The sequence below is a fragment of the Microcebus murinus genome, chromosome 21 (assembly GCF_040939455.1).
Source record: "Microcebus murinus isolate Inina chromosome 21, M.murinus_Inina_mat1.0, whole genome shotgun sequence".
In the NCBI taxonomy this organism is placed as follows: domain Eukaryota; kingdom Metazoa; phylum Chordata; class Mammalia; order Primates; family Cheirogaleidae; genus Microcebus; species Microcebus murinus.
Genome location: NC_134124.1, coordinates 34,183,562 through 34,196,456, shown reverse-complemented (window position 1 = coordinate 34,196,456; position 12,895 = coordinate 34,183,562).

Genomic DNA, 12,895 nt, shown 5'->3' with positions numbered 1-12,895 from the left:
ATCAGAAACAAAACAGCAGAATTACAATGGGTACCTCAAATATGGAAGAATCATAAAGGACTACTATGAATAATCATATGGCAACAAATTCGATAACCTAGAAGAAGTGGATACATTCCCAGAAACATACAACCTACCAAAACTGAATCAAGAAGAAATAAAAACCTGAACAGACGAATAACAAATAAGGAGACTGAATCAACAATCAGAAACCTCTCAACCAAGAAAGGCCCGGGACCAGATGGCTTTACAGGTGAATTCTACTAAACATGCAAAGGAGAATGAATACCAGACCTCTTAAGCACTTCCAAATAATAGAAGAGAGGAAACACTTCCAAACTCACTTTATGAACCCAGCATTACCTTGATGCCAAAGCCAGACAAACACACCACAAGAAAAGAAAACTACAGGCCAATATCCTTGATGAATATATATGCAAAAATAATAGCAAATCGAATTCAACAACGCATAAAAAGGATTATACTCGTGACCAAGTGAGATTTTTCCCTGGGAGGCAAGAATGGTTCAACATACACAAATCAATCAATGTGGTACATCACGTTTTAACAGAATAAAGGATAAAGATCACATGACCATCTCAATAGATGCAGAAAAAACATATGACAAAATTCAACATCCTTTCATGATAAAACTCCCAAGAAAATAGGTATAGAAGGAACTTACCTCAACAGAATAAAGACCATATATGAAAATCCCACAGCTAACATTATAGTCAATGGGGAAAAACCTGAAAGATTTCCTAACAGATCTGGTACAAGGCAAGGATGCCCACTTTTGACACCTTTGCCTCTTCTATTCAATATAGTCCTAGAAGTCCTAGCTACAGCATTTTGATCAAAAAAAAAAAAATTATCTCTACTTGCAGATGACATGATTATAAATGTAGAAAACTCTGAAGATTCAGCAACACGACAAAACTGTTAGAACTAATAAACAAATTCATTAAATTTACAGGATACAACATACAGCAAGGAGATTAAGAAAATAATCCCATTTATAATAGCAACAAAAAGAATAAAATACATTGGAATAAACTTAACGAAAGAGGTGAAAGACTTGTACACTGAAATTATAAAACATTGAAAAAAGAAATTAAAGAAGACACAGATGAATAGAAAGACATCCATGTTCGTGGATTGTAACAATGAATACTATTAAAATATCCAAAGTGTTCTACAGATTCAATGTAGTTCCTACCAAAATTCCAGTAGCTCCAGAAATAAATCCATGTATTTACAGCCAACTGATTTTTTTTTTTTTTTTTTGAGACAGAGTCTTGCTTTGTTATCCAGGCTAGAGTGAGTGCCGTGGCATCAGCCTGGCTCACAGCAACCTCAAACTCCTGGGCTCAAGCGATCCTCCTGCCTCAGCCTCCCGAGTAGCTGGGACTACAGGCATGCACCACCATGCCCAGCTAATTTTATATATATATATATATATATATATATATATATATATATATTAGTTGGCCAATTAATTTCTATTTATAGTAGAGACGGGGTCTCGCTCTTGCTCAGGCTGGTTTTGAACTCCTGACCTCGACCGATCCACCCACCTCAGCCTCCCAGAGTGCTAGGATTACAGGCGTGAGCCACCGCACCCGGCCACAGCCAACTGATTTTTGACAAAGATGCCAAGAACACACAATGGGGAAAGGACAGTCTCTTCAGTAAATGGTGTTGGGAAAACTGGATATCCACATACACAAGGATAAAACTGAATCCATACATCGGTCACAAAAGTTTACTCAAAATGGATTACAGATGTAAACATAACACCTAGCACAGTAAAGCCACTAGAAGAAAACACAGGGGAAGGCTGGGCGCGGTGGCTCACGCCTGTAATCCTAGCTCTCTGGGAGGCCGAGGCGGGCGGATTGCTTAAGGTCAGGAGTTCGAAACCAGCCTGAACAAGAGCGAGACCCCGTCTCTACTATAAATAGAAAGAAATTAATTGGCCAACTGATATATATGTAAAAAATTAGCCGGGCATGGTGGCACATGCCTGTAGTCCCAGCTACTCGGGAGGCTGAGGCAGAAGGATCGCTCGAGCCCAGGAGTTTGAGGTTGCTGTGAGCTAGGCTGATGCCACGGCACTCACTCTAGCCTGGGCAACAAAGCAAGACTCTGTCTCAACAAAAAAAGGCCGGGCGAGGTGGCTCACGCCTGTAATCCTAGCACTCTGGGAGGCCGAGGCAGGCGGATTGCTCAAGGTCAGGAGTTCAAAACCAGCCTGAGTGAGACCCCGTCTCTACCATAAAAATAGAAAGAAATTAATTGGCCAACTAATATATATAATATAAAAATCAGCCGGGCATGGTGGCGCATGCCTGTAGTCCCAGCTACTTGGGAGGCTGAGGCAGGAGGATCGCTTGAGCCCAGGAGTTTGAGGTTGCTGTGAGCTAGGCTGACGCCACGGCACTCACTCTAGCCTAGGCAAGAAAGCGAGACTCTGTCTCAAAAAAAAAAAAAAAAAAAAAAGAAAACACAGGGGAAAAGCTTCTTGACATTGGGCTGGGCAAGGATTTTGTGGATATGACGCCAAAAGCACAGGCAGCAAAAGCAAAGATAGATGGTGGGATTGCACCAAATAAAAAAGCTTCTGCCCAGCAAAGGAAAGACGACCTACAGAATGGGAGAAAATGTTTGCAAACCATACATTCTGATACACTGTTAATATCCAAAATACATAAGGATCTCAAACAACTCAACAGCAAAAAAAGCAACTTGATTTAAAAATGGGCAAAGGATCTGAATAGACATTTCTCAAAAAGGCATACCAAAGGCCAAAAAATATATGAAAAAGTACTCAACATGGCTAATCATTAAGGAGATGCAAATGAAAACCAAAATGAGATACCATCACCTCACAGCTCTTAGGATGATTTTTGTCATCAAAAAGACAAAAGTATTGGCATGGATGTGAAATGAAGGGAACCCTTGTATACTGTTGGTGGCAATGTAAATTGGTACGGCCATTGGAGAACAGTATTCAGGTACTTCAAAAATTAAAAATAAATCTGCCATATATATGATCTAGAAATCCCACTTCTGGGTAAATACCCAAAGGAAATTAAATTAGTATCTTGAAGAGATATCTATACTCCCATATTTATGGTAACATTATTCACAATAGCCAAGATATGGAAGCAACCTAAATGTCCATGGACAGACGAATGGATAAAGAAAATGTGATATGTATGTGTGTACATATGTACAATACATGTAGCTATATACATGTACACATACCTGTAGCTCAAGGGGCCTTGAGCATGAGTCTCACGTTTGGGTTCTGGTGTCCACTCACCCACCCCCAAAATCAGACAAACGCCACTTTGTCTGACCTGCTGTGGCCTCTGAGACATGTTCTATTTTTAACCCCTTCTTGGAATTGGCTCTCTTCTTCAAAGGACCAGGTCCTGTTCCTCTTTCTCCCTCGCTCCATCCCAGCTCCCTGTGAAGAGAGAGTTAATATATATTTATTTATTTGCTTTTTGTGTTGGGATGGGTTCGTGTCCTGTCCCAGGGGACCTGATGTGGCCATTGCAGGTTGGGTGTGTCCCAGCAGCCCTGGCTTGGGGACCTAACGCCCTTCCCCTTGCTCCAGGCTGTCATCTCCCCATCTCTCCTCCCCGCTCCTCAGTTTTGCCAACTGCTATTCATCTGAGTCACCATTTATTCTAAGCATGTATTCCAGACTCGTCACTGACTTTCCTTCTGGAGCAGGTGGCTAGAAAAAGAGGCTGTGAACAGGGAAAAAATGTTCCTGTTTCTCATTTGCAAGGCTGGCCTCTGGCTTTTCTGCCATGGATTCTCCCCCTGCCCTTTCCCCTCAGCAATTCCTGCAAAGGGTTAAAAATTTAACTGGTTTTTACTGATGACTTGACTTAAAAAAATACAAAGATGCTGGATGCTAACTTGATACTAACCATCAGATTGTACAGTTCGATTGTTACTGTAAATATGGTAGAGTTTTGTTGTTGTTTTTTCATTCCCCATACTACTGAATAAACTAGTTCTGTGTGGGTAAAAAAAAAATGTATGTGTATATAGCTACATATGTGTCCATATGTATACTCAATGTATATATATGTGTGTGTGTGTATATATATATATATATGATGGAATATTATTTACCTTTAAAAAAGAAGGAAATTATGCCATTTGCAGCAACATGGATGAACTTGGACAACATTATGTTAAGTGAAGTAAGCCAGGCACAGAAAGACAAATACTGTATGATCTCACTTATATGTGAATTCTAACATGGTGGGGCTGCACGTAGTTGCTCATGCCTATAAATGCTAGGATTTGGGGAGGCTGAGGGGGGACGATCACTTGAACCCAGGAGTTTGAGGCTATAGAGAGCTATGATGATGCCACTGCACTCTACCCTGGACAACAGAGTGAAACCTTATCTCAAAAAAATAAATTAAAATAAGAAACAAATAAATAAAATAATGGAACTCATAGAAGCACAGAGTAGAATGGTAGTCTGGGGATTTGGGGAGTGGAGGGGAAAGGGGGAGATGTGGGTCAAGGGGTGCAAGGTTTCAGTTATGCAGGACAAATAAGCTATGGAGAACTAATGCACATGCCTGGCTTATTTCGCTTAACATGACTATGGTTAACAATACTGCGCTGTGTACTTAAAATTTACTAAGAGGGTAGATCTGATCTTAAGTGTTATTGATTGTAATTAGCTTGCTTGTGATGACCATATCACAATGCATACGTATATCAAACATCAAGTTGTACACTTTAAATATAACCAATTTTTAATTTGTCAATTACACCTTGGTAAAGGAAGAGGAAGGAGGAAGAGGAGGAGGAGGAGGAGAACATCATCAACAAGAGGAAAGAGGCCAGAGAGAAGCCCACAGTGTGAGCCAGCCCAAGGATCTCCCAGGTGGGACACACAAACACACACACACACACACACACACATAAATAAATGAGAAAGTCTATTTTTTAAAAATTTATCAAAATGTTAATAAAAGTTATCTCTGAGTGGTGGGAATAGCCTGTTGTTAATTTTTTGAATTGATACGTGTTGTCCAAATGCATGTATTTTAAATCGAAAGATGTGTGTTTAAATTATACTAGCCAAGATAATTTAGAAATTTAGGACTAATTTATAATTTTTTATGCCAACTCTTGATTGGGATTGGCATGTTTGAGATTGGCGGCCAGGACGAGGGGACAGTGGCCGGGGACTGCGACCGAAAGCCCAGCGGGGCCCTCGGAGCCGGAGCCCCATCGCCGGCCTGCTCGGTCCCAGGAGCGGGGTGCGGAAGGCATGAGGTTGTGCCCTAAACCTAGAACCGGTCCTGGGGCCCCGCCCTGCCAGCCCGCGGGAAGCCAAGGACGTCTGTCTCGCCTGGACCATGGGAGCCCAGGAAAAGATTATTAGCTGGGGCCGGCCTCCCTTCCCGGAAACAAGGTGCAGGCAGGATGCTGTTTTCCACGGATGCTTTCTTACTATCCATGGGAAGCTGCACGCTGACATTCTGCTTCCCACATCCGCCTCCTCACCCACTCGGCAGATATTTCTGAAGGCCTACTGCGTGCAGGTGAGAGACAGAAGCCACAGACAGCCCCCAGGTCTGCAGTGGTGGTGACCCGCTGATGGAGACGGGAGGTCAGGGGGGAAGTCACGGGGCGATGCAGGGGTGTGGGCCAGCCCGACGTGGAATGCCAGGGCGCAGGCGCCCAGGGTGGACAGGGGAACCCTGGGGTGCCGCCCGCGAACGTCGGCCCCCCGAGCCTGCTCGGACTCGAGTCCACTGTCCGCGCGCAAGTCCCGAGCCCTAAAAGCCGGGACCTGCCCCTGACCTGAGACCGTCCTTTCCGGAGGGACGGGCGTGTCTCCTCGCTGACCTCGCCCTCCGCGGCGTCAGGATAGTGGTGAACTCGCGGAGTGACAGCAGAGGGCGCTCTGAATCCGAACTGCCGCGAAAGCACCGCAAAGTTGATGACTCTGGATCCATTTCAGCTTACAACGTATCCGAACAATTGAGAGAGGTCTACACCGTATCTTCGCTTCTAACCTGGAAGAAGTCAGACTCTGTAATATTTTACCTTGAAACATCACTAACTTTATCCTGACATGTAAATAATACAAATAACAAATATTAAAGAACAAATCGATGATTTGTGTGACTATGTGATTTTACCATCTTATGAGTTCTTTAAAGTCACAAGGATTAGCAAAGAGCTGGTATTTTAGGGAAGATATATTTTATGCCCAACTATATGCAGACTAAAATTCTGAACAAGTCTTCTAAGAGTTAAGAAGTGCCTATGAAATAGGCACTATTATAATCCCTTTTACTGCAGCTGAAAAATACTGATGTTAGCAAGTGGAGTGGCTTCAACAAGGTCAAACAAGAAGGTTGAGGCCCGGCGCCGTGGCTCATGCCTGTAATCCTAGCACTCTGGGAGGCTGAGGCGGGCAGATTGCTGGAGGTCAGGAGTTCGAAACCAGCCTGAGCAAGAGCAAGACCCCGTCTCTACTATAAATAGAAGAAATTAATTGGCCAACTAATATATATAGAAAAAATTAGCCAGGCATGGTGGCGCATGCCTGTAGTCCCAGCTACTCGGGAGGCCAAGGCAGCAGGATTACTTGAACCCAGGAGTTTGAGGTTGCTGTGAGCTAGGCTGATTCCACGGCACTCACTCTAGCCTGGGCAACAAAACGAGACTCTGTCTCAAAAAAAAAAAAAAAAGAGTTAAGAATAAAGTACAGACACTGTAATTGCAGTAAACATGTTCACTGACAAGTGATAGCAACTCTTTCCTCCCAACCGGGTGTGAGGTGGGTCTGATGGTACAAGCTGCACGTAGGACTTAATGGCATGAGCCAAGGGAAAGCAAAGCGCAAAATAGTAAACAGGTGTGCAATCAACATTTAAAAATACATTTCTTTATTCGCTTGGAAGCTTCATGTAGGATTAAATGAGATAGCCTGATTTATGAAATACTTAGTGCAGTGCCTGGTACACAGAAGGCACTCAATAAATGCTAGCTCCTTTATTCTTTTGCTCCATTTATTAAATTTTCTTCTCAATTTACTTTTTATAAAAATATTGTTTCCCACAAAGATTAGTAACATTAAATATCATTCTCCGATATAGATTTGCGATGTTAGGAATGCAAAAGATAAAAAGTAGGGCCTCCTGGAAGATAGAAAGTCAATTTATAACTGAGAAATCACTCTGTGGGTTTGTTGTTGCTGCTGTTTGTTTTTGATAATGTGCAATTATAGAAATTTACAAAGATCCTTTTAAGAGGGCAGTGTCCTGCTTTCAGAGCCAGTTTGCTTAGGCATAGATCAACTCAGAGACTGACTGTCGCCCTGCTATTGAATCAGAGCTGTATTTTTGACAAGTGTGGCAGCCATATCATCACTTTAATCACCCAATAATCCACTGTGTCTCTTTATGCTAATAAATAAAACATCCTTCGTTAAATATTTCCTAGTAAGCAATAGTAGACCTGTAATCTCCACCCCTATATGTTACAAAGTAAAATGATATAACAGTAATCAAATCATGTCTAGGAGTTTTATAGACAACTAATAGCTACGATTGCAAAGTGCACATCAGATACCAATTGAAGGGTACTTTTCTCTTTAATATAATGTACTGTGCATATTTCACTAACTGTCTCATGATATCAAATGAATTTAACAAGATGATTATGTAGGTCAAATTACTTAGTAAGTTCTTTTAAGAATGGCTTTTAGACCTATTATGACTTTTAATGGTGCAATTTGTTAAATGATTGGAATTTCTAGAATCCTGCCTGCAAGTGCCTGTCAGAAACACTTGCTCTGCCCTGGTGATCTATTTTTAAAACCGACTTCTTGCTTGTGGCAATTGAAACAAAAACGACCACCAAAGAGCAACTTCTTGAAACTCATTCCTCATTTTTAATTATTTAAACAACTTCCTTATTCCCAAATTATAATTTGAATATTCTAATTTCAAATAGCCCTCTGACCAAATTTCTTTCAACTTTATATGAAGATGTCCTGAGACTCCTTTTTTTCTCCCTCCCAAATATTAAATATTACCCTGCTTTAATTCATGTCAGGAACTATAGACGGAATAGCTATTACTAAACTTTTTTAAATGGTGGGCTAGTTCTTTCATTTCACATCTCTAACAATAAATTTAGAGGGAAAAAACAGTGAAGTATGATTGAAATATTCAGTCTTTGCACTTGTTGCATTGTCTTTGTCTATGTTGCCTTCTAGTGTATATAAGTCCTGTATTTCAATTTTACTCAGTTTGAGAAAGCTTACTAGTCAAATTAAATTTAAAAAAATTGCCCGCAGAAAATCACATAGTAATCTCTTGATTTTCTGCCTTTAAAAATGATTACATAAAGTAACTTTAAAAACGTCTTCAGGTAATAATCTTGAAAGTCAACATCCTTTTAAAACTAATCTTACATCTCTGGTTTCTGCACACCTTACATGAAAATTCTCCTAAAATTCCAAAGAGCCCTAAAATCTTAGCACTGCCTGGTAAGTCAGGTCAGTAACAGGAGGCTCCTCTTCCCGAAGTGTGACATTCTTCTGATCACCCAGCAGAGGACATTCTGGGGCAGGAGAGGTTCCAGGTGGGGCTGGGAGAGGAGGGTTCGGTTCTGTGTCCACCCTGGCTCACCCGACGGCTCTGGACGCGACTCCCGGCCGCTCAGAGCCCACGGGCGGTGGCAGCTCAGGAATGAGGCTGACAGCTCTGGATCCCTGCCCCTTGCGGGGGTGATAAGCCTTAATGAGATGGCTGCACACATTCTCATTTCCTCTTCCGTGTCTTCGGTGAGTTGTAGTTGGGGCCGGAGCGAAAGTGGAATATCCAAGTCCGCTTATGTGTCTGGGCAAAAGTCACTACAGAACGGCGTTATTTAATTTTTCTACTTCTTTCAGTTCAATGGATGTAACACTCACAATCCTCTCTAAGCCCATCAACCACAAAAACTTAATTAGATATTATATCTCCTTGGTTTAAAATAGTATTTAATTTTACATAATGTGTTCAGCCAAAATATTAGGATTCCCTAAACAGAAATGTTCTCTCTATTTTTTTCCCCTTGGGCTTTTCTTTCAATTTTTTTTTCCCGCAGCTTTTAAAAAAAAAAATCATTCTCCTTAAAGTATGATTTCGGCAGTTCCCCTCTGTGAAACATCTCCACGTCCCCCGCTACCACTGCTTAATTGAAGATGTAATCCTCACTTAGCGACTGTGCTGCCTCCCAGACACCGAACGCCCCGACGCGCAAATATTAGCACTCCCTGCAAATGCGCGCAGCCGCCCACGCCTCCCCGCAAACCGCCCCCGCTCCTCCGAGTGCCATCTGAAGGAGGTCGGATTAGCCGCGCCTTCTGCGGGGCTCGGAGGCCGGGGTTGGAATTGATGGGCGATATCCTTCTCCCGCGCAGGGCGAATGAGCGCCGGTCCCCGCGCCCGAGCGGCGCGAGGGAGGCCCGGCCGGGGACGCGCCGCGGGCGAGAGCGAAACGAAAGCCGACCCAGAAGAAAACACAGGCCTCGGCACACGCCCGCCCGGCGGGAGGAGACCAGACCCAGGCCAGCCCCGTAGACGATCTCTCCAAGACACTCATGCTCTGCTTCAATCCTGGGCGCCCTGGCGTGCGGTCGGTTTCCCTTTCTGCTCCGAGACACCCTGGTCCCCCGCGGGTGGGCACTGAGGCCGGCCGACCCGACGCAGGCGGGGACGCGCCGCCCGCGCAGCAGGGGGCGCCAGAGCCCGCGGGGACGGCGCCGCGCCTCGCCAGCGCCACCCAAAGGTCGGGAACGTCTCGGTTTTTTTAAAAAAAAAAACCCGGAGGTTCCCCGCACCCCGAATCCTGGCGTCCGTGTCACGCGGCGCGGGGAGGGAGCCCCGTCCTTGTGCGCGCGCCGCCTCCGCCGCGCATGTCCGCGTTCGCCGCGGCGCGTTTGTGCGCGTAGACGCGCGCGCATCATTCTTTAATCAAAACGAGAAGGGAAAATTACTGCATGGCGACGGCCCCGGGCCTACCGGGGCCCTGGCGCGGCGCTCCCGCGGGCCGCGTGCGCACCTGCTCCGCACCGGGCCGCGGGCAGAGCTCCGGGCGCTCGCGGCAGAGACAGGTGGGCGCGCCAGGCGGCGGGAGCGCGACCGCGCCGGCCACGGCCACGACGACGCCCACGACGACGGCCACGACGACGGCCACGGCCACGGCCACGACGACGGCCACGACGACGGCCACGATGCCCGCCACGACGACGGCCACGACGACGCCGGCCTGTCGCCACCCGGGTCGACTGGCGTCCCTCCGTTCCTCCGAGCAGTGCTTAAGGCTCGCCCTGGCTATGCCAGTTGCGAAGGCCAAAAGGCGTGGAAGCACCCGGGAAGCTTCCAGGCCAGGTACCGGCCCGCTGGCCCTCCGGGTGACGCGGAAAGCATCTGTTACACAGGAAGAAGCACAAAGCGAGTCGTCGCTGCCCAGCCCAGCAAAACGTGGGAGAGGGGTCTAGCTGTGCCCCAGCATGGAAACCCCACCCTGAGTACCGGAGGGACGGACCATCCCCAGAGCTCCTAGGGGGCAGCCTGTCCTGGGGCTCCCTCTCACAGAAGCTCTGGGAAGCACTCATTTTAGGATAAAGCTTTTCTCTGCCTTCTTTGATTCGTTTCTGCATTCCACTGACAGGCTCGAAGTACCAGCACCTGCAAACTCAGTTTTATAAGCTATATAATGATTTCTCTATAAGGCTGCTCGGTTTCTTTTATGAGCACCTTTCTGACAAATGTCAGAAAGTTCGTCTCAGTCCAGTTTCCGTGTCCTTGGATTGAGCTCCATTGGGTGGGGCGGGGTGGGGTCATTCAGGCATCTAGGCAAGCCAGACACTTGTCCTCAGCCACCGTCCATGCATGCTGGCATCGGGGTGATGGCCATCAGCTAACCTGGGTCTTGGGTCCATGGAGGATGCTGCCACAGGGTCCTCATTCTCAACCACAAGCCCCGCCCCCACCGGATATGCTCTCTGGGCTCTTCCAGTCTCCCCCTCCTCTGCGGGCATATGGGAGTCATTGTGCATAGTCCCCGTGCCCTCTGGGGTGCAGGAAGCTCTGGGAGGTGGTCTCAGGCCCATCTGTCTAACCACACAGCCATTCTGCCACAGGTCTGGCATTTTCCTTGTGCATCCAGTGGGAAGCAGAGCACAGGCCCCCTCGGGGACAGATTTCTCCCAGCAATCTGGGTTTTCTGTTGTCCCCTCACTCCAACTTCCTTCTGCGCCCTTCTCCTCCAGCCTCAGAAGCACCTGCAGCTTTGCTGTCTGACTCCATATCCCTCCGACCTGACCCACAGGCAGGACTGAAGTCCCTCAGGGTTTGGGCTTTGAAACTCAAAAGATTTTTCTCATCCTTCTACTGTGACATCCCTTCCCTGAGGCAAAGATGCCACCTGGTCTTGTTGAGTGAATGAGGGTGGGGGTGGGAGGAAGGCAGGGTACAAGGAAATGTAGGGAGGGAAAAAACACATCAGTTGAAAATCCAAAATATTATTTTAGCCTATATGCAATAAAATCAATCATAACTTAAAATATAAATAGAGAAGCAAGGTAAAAGAACATGAAATAAAAGTAGAAAATTAAATCCAGAGGAAGGAAAAAAGCATTTAACATACAGCTCATGCTGCTTTGAATTTGTCTCTGAGCTTCCTAGCAGCCAAAGTGGGATGGGGGTATGGGACAGCATCACTCACGTTCTTGTTTTCAAAACAGAGAAAATATACAACTTTATCAATAGACATAAAGAGGTTTTCTTTTGTTCTAAATTTCAAAAGCCCTGGACAGACCCAGGACAAAGAGAAGAACCACATTGCAGAAATGAGCTCAAATGGCTCTTTAGTTCTTACCGCTCCAGACCAGAAGCTTGAAGTCAGAGGGAAAGGGCTGCTTGGCTGGCTCGGCTTCCTTTTAGCTTGCTTGCTTGGTTTTTGGTTTTGGTTTTGGTTTGTTTGCATTTTTTTTTTTAGAGATGGAACCTCACTCTGTCACCCAGGCTAGAGTGCAGTGGCACCATCATAGCTCACTACAAACTCAAACTCCTGGGCTCAAGGGATCCTCCCACCTCAGCCCCCCACCCCAGTAGGTGGGACTAAAGGTGTGCACCACCACACCCAGCTAATTTTTCTATTTTTTATAGAGACAGGGTTGCCCAGGCTGGTCTTGAACTCCTGTCCTCAAGTAATCCTCCTGCCTCCCAAAGTGCTAGGATTACAGGCATGAGCCACAATGCCTAGACTTTTTTTTTTTTTTTACATTTTTTAAAGTATTAAATATTTGTAATTAATTTTTAAATGCACATAGGGAAAAAAGGAAAGAAAATTCAGGCACCTAAAAGGGGAATCCATAGGGAAAAGTCTGTTGCCCTCCATCACTGTCCCCTGTTCCCCAATCATGACACCAGCTCCCCATCAGTCTTCCAGAGTTGACCTATGCATCCCTTAAGTGTGTTAGCTCCTCCCATCTTTCATGTACAAATGTAAGTTACTATGCACACCATTCTGTACCTAGCTTTTTCACTTTGCAGTACCTCTGGAGATAGTTACGTATTAGTCCCCTTTTTAAATGGTTGCATCGTACTCTATCACATAGGTATTCCGTATGGTATTGAATCAGTCCACTCTTGAGGTTCATTTAGGTCATTTTCAATCAACTGATTTTTAAAATGGTGCTGCAATAAATTACCCTGTATTTGAATTACCCTTCTTTGAACAAACATTGAAGTATATCTGTTGGATAAAATCCTGTTAGTGGAGTCATTCAATTAAAGGGAATGGGCGTTTTTAATTAGAAAAGATATTGCCAAAT